This window comes from Schistocerca americana, unplaced genomic scaffold (assembly GCF_021461395.2).
Source record: "Schistocerca americana isolate TAMUIC-IGC-003095 unplaced genomic scaffold, iqSchAmer2.1 HiC_scaffold_77, whole genome shotgun sequence".
Lineage (NCBI taxonomy): Eukaryota > Metazoa > Arthropoda > Insecta > Orthoptera > Acrididae > Schistocerca > Schistocerca americana.
This window is the reverse complement of record NW_025726533.1, coordinates 217,820-222,500: the sequence shown is the minus strand read 5'-3', so window position 1 is coordinate 222,500 and position 4,681 is coordinate 217,820. Positions and strand designations below refer to the sequence as shown.

General features: G+C 52.2%; 1 non-coding gene across 1 annotated transcript in view; it reads right to left on the bottom strand.

Moving 5' to 3' along the window:
- The window catches only part of LOC124590636, a 1,910-nt gene extending 777 nt beyond the window's left edge, over nucleotides 1-1,133 (bottom strand). The window contains exon 1 of the ribosomal RNA XR_006976694.1: nucleotides 1-1,133. This exon is cut by the window's left edge and continues 777 nt beyond it. This is a non-coding gene — a ribosomal RNA (small subunit ribosomal RNA).
- Between the last annotated feature and the right edge of the window lie 3,548 nt (nucleotides 1,134-4,681).

The following is a 4,681-nucleotide window of genomic DNA, read 5'->3' as shown; positions in this document are numbered from 1 at the left end:
GGCATCGTTTATGGTTAGAACTAGGGCGGTATCTGATCGCCTTCGAACCTCTAACTTTCGTTCTTGATTAATGAAAACATACTTGGCAAATGCTTTCGCTTCTGTTCGTCTTGCGACGATCCAAGAATTTCACCTCTAACGTCGCAATACGAATGCCCCCGCCTGTCCCTATTAATCATTACCTCGGGTTCCAAAAACCAACAAAATAGAACCGAGGTCCTATTCCATTATTCCATGCACACAGTATTCAGGCGGGCTTGCCTGCTTTAAGCACTCTAATTTGTTCAAAGTAAACGTGCCGGCCCACCGAGACACTCACTCAAGAGCACCCTGGTAGGATTGCAACGGGGTCCGCCTCGGGACGCACGAGCACGCACGAGGCGCGTCGCACGCCTTCAGCTCGCCCCACCGGCAGGACGTCCCACGATACATGCCAGTTAAACACCGACGGGCGGTGAACCAACAGCGTGGGACACAAATCCAACTACGAGCTTTTTAACCGCAACAACTTTAATATACGCTATTGGAGCTGGAATTACCGCGGCTGCTGGCACCAGACTTGCCCTCCAATAGATACTCGTTAAAGGACTTAAAGTGTACTCATTCCGATTACGGGGCCTCGGATGAGTCCCGTATCGTTATTTTTCGTCACTACCTCCCCGTGCCGGGAGTGGGTAATTTGCGCGCCTGCTGCCTTCCTTGGATGTGGTAGCCGTTTCTCAGGCTCCCTCTCCGGAATCGAACCCTGATTCCCCGTTACCCGTTACAACCATGGTAGGCGCAGAACCTACCATCGACAGTTGATAAGGCAGACATTTGAAAGATGCGTCGCCGGTACGAGGACCGTGCGATCAGCCCAAAGTTATTCAGAGTCACCAAGGCAAACGGACCGGACGAGCCGACCGATTGGTTTTGATCTAATAAAAGCGTCCCTTCCATCTCTGGTCGGGACTCTGTTTGCATGTATTAGCTCTAGAATTACCACAGTTATCCAAGTAACGTGGGTACGATCTAAGGAACCATAACTGATTTAATGAGCCATTCGCGGTTTCACCTTAATGCGGCTTGTACTGAGACATGCATGGCTTAATCTTTGAGACAAGCATATGACTACTGGCAGGATCAACCAGGGAGCTGCGTCAACTAGAGCTGAGCAGCCGGCCGCCCGGGAGTGTGTCCCGGGGGCCCGCGCGAACACGCAAGCGTCCGCTCAATTATTCTGCAAACAGGAGGAGGCTGAGCTCCCCTGCACCATACACCTCGAAACCCTCTCAGGTCCCGGCGGCGCGCAGCGCCGTCCTAAGTACTTGGTCGGGTTCGAGAGAGGCGCAATCGCCCGGAGTTTGGCGAGTAGACGCTTTAGGTGCGACCACCCGTGCTCCCAACTGAGCTTGCCGCTGCCGACAGAGGCCCGGGAGCGTGCTGTCGTGGCATTGCCGGCGGGAGACAACACGCGCCACCTACGGTGACCGGCAGCTCCAACGCCAGCGCCACAGAAGGACAAAAGCCCCACTTGGGTGCCGAAGCGAACTCTCCCAGCACAGCGCACGCGCCAACACGTCCGCACAGCTGCGATACAAACCACCTGCGAGAACCGCAGAGGCGACCGAGCAGCAGACGGCGTCGCGGCGCCGAGCGCCGGGCGGCGGCGCATCCTCAGCGCACACAGTCCTCAATCGGACCAGCACACTGCAGATGTCCACCGCGCTTCGCACCGGGCCCGCGAGGACCTACTTTGGCCGCACGGCGCCGCGTGCAGGGTGCGCCGGCGCGCAGCTGCGCCGCCTGCCGCCTCCGTCGGCCGGCGCGCCTGCCACTGGCCGCCCCCACCAGCCGGCTGTAGCGCGTGCGCCCACGCACCGCGCGGCCAGCACGCCGGGAGGCCCCCCCTCACCGGCCGGGGACGGTCCCACCCAGCCACCGCCGCGTATCGCTTCACACCCAGATGCCATTCACGTTCGTGGGCATGGTGGGTATCGCTGGAACAACCGGTTGGTAGCTCAACCGATCGTCGCCATCACTGATTCACCTCTAGCGAGAACAACCGCACCACAACGGTTTACCAGTTGTTCATTTGCGTAACGTCACCAGCAAACGTAGGCGTCCATCGCCATTTGCAAATTCAACGATTGTTGCATGCCTGTGTCAGGTGTCACGACACACTATGTCTGCCCACATACACGCAACAACATGTGCACGCTTCGCGAACACGTGGAAGGTGGCCCCCGTACGTATGCGATGTCCATTGCGCGAACGACTGTCAACCGGCCTCTGTCGCATGTCGCAGATGTGGAACGCAGTGCACCATGCTATCACGGTGTGTGAGAAGAGACGACTACGTCTGACAACACGCGCCACTACATCAACAGACGGCTCATGCTGATCGCCATCCAGGGCATACCACACTGCAATCCAGCTCTTATAGGGAGACGACACGTAGCTGAGTGCACAACATTTGGACCGCATGGTTCGCCGTTGTTGGCGCAGTCGTTGTACGGTCACATGTACCACGATGTATCATTCAGTACATGAGGACCAATGTGCAGTACAGTGTGTGATTTGGACGTACAACATCAGCGGACAGTTGACACAGGCCGTACCACAGCGTAGGCTAAGTGCTTCGCCATGCAAATGCCAATGAACAACTGCAAATGCCAATGAACAACTGCAAAGGGCATTGAGCATGTACGTCCTGCTGCCATCCACATTACAGTGTATAGCTGCAAGGTGTTTAACATGAAGCGATACACTGGGGACCGGGCAGTGCGAGTAGCAAACTATATTGCGGGGGTTGCAGTTAGGCAACACTACACTAATTTAACGCGTCGTATGACAATTACAGAGCAGGTTAAGGCCCAACGTGTGTTGGGTTAAGGCCCAACGTGTGTTGGGTTAAGGCCCAACGTGTGTTGGGTTAAGGCCCAACGTGTGTTGGGTTAAGGCCCAACGTGTGTTGGGTTAAGGCCCAACGTGTGTTGGGTTAAGGCCCAACGTGTGTTGGGTTAAGGCCCAACGTGTGTTGGGTTACAGCACAATATCGGTTACGTTACGGCGCAATGTGGGTTACGTTAAGGGGCAATGTGGGTTACGTTACGGCGCAATGTGGGTTACGTTAAGGGGCAATGTGGGTTACGTTACGGCGCAATGTGGGTTAGGCTAAGGCGCAATATAGGTTTCATTAAGGCGCAATATAGGTTACATTAAGGCGCAATATAGGTTACGTTAAGGCGCAATATAGGTTACGTTAAGGCGCAATATAGGTTACGTTAAGGCGCAATATAGGTTACGTTAAGGCGCAATATAGGTTACGTTAAGGCGCAATATAGGTTACGTTAAGGCGCAATATAGGTTAGGTTAAGGCGCAATATAGGTTAGGTTAAGGCGCAATATAGGTTAGGTTAAGGCGCAATACAGGTTAGGTTAAGGCGCAATACAGGTTAGGTTAAGGCGCAATACAGGTTAGGTTAAGGCGCAATACAGGTTAGGTTAAGGCGCAATACAGGTTAGGTTAAGGCGCAATACAGGTTAGGTTAAGGCGCAATACAGGTTAGGTTAAGGCGCAATACAGGTTAGGTTAAGGCGCAATACAGGTTAGGTTAAGGCGCAATACAGGTTAGGTTAAGGTACGACATAGGTTAGGTTAAGGTACGACATAGGTTAGGTTAAGGTACGACATAGGTTAGGTTAAGGTACGACATAGGTTAGGTTAAGGTACGACATAGGTTAGGTTAAGGTACGACATAGGTTAGGTTAAGGTACGACGTAGGTTAGGTTAAGGTACGACGTAGGTTAGGTTACGGTACGACGTAGGTTAGGTTACGGTACGACGTAGGTTAGGTTACGGTACGACGTAGGTTAGGTTACGGTATGATATAGGTTAGGTTACGGTACGATATAGGTTAGGTTACGGTACGATATAGGTTAGGTTACGGTACGATATAGGTTAGGTTACGGTACGATATAGGTTAGGTTACGGTACGATATAGGTTAGGTTACGGTACGATATAGGTTAGGTTACGGTACGATATAGGTTAGGTTACGGTACGATATAGTTTAGGTTACGGTACGATATAGGTTAGGTTACGGTACGATATAGGTTAGGTTACGGTACGATGTAGGTTAGGTTACGGTACGATGTAGGTTAGGTTACGGTACGATGTAGGTTAGGTTACGGTACGATATAGGTTAGGTTACGGTACGATATAGGTTAGGTTACGGTACGATATAGGTTAGGTTACGGTACGATATAGGTTAGGTTACGGTACGATATAGGTTAGGTTAAGGTACGATATAGGTTAGGTTAAGGTACGATATAGGTTAGGTTAAGGTACGATATAGGTTAGGTTAAGGTACGATATAGGTTAGGTTAAGGTACGATATAGGTTAGGTTACAGTACACATTGTTGTAAGGAAAGGTTTAATGGGGGGCGGGGCGGCCGGTTTGTTGATTGTGATTATAGTAAGTGGATGCCTGCGGCATCATCTGATTTGCCACGTCAGGATGCACCTTTGGCTCATGACAGGCGGCGCTCTCATTCCATGCTTGTGGCAGACCTGTGTCTTTCATTCCTGCCATTGTTTGTGTGCTGTGAGAGGAGGCAGTATTGTGATGTTGGGTGCACCCCTGTGTAGGACATGTGTGGGTGTTGGTGGCTTGGCTGAGCAATGGTGGTTGTCGGGT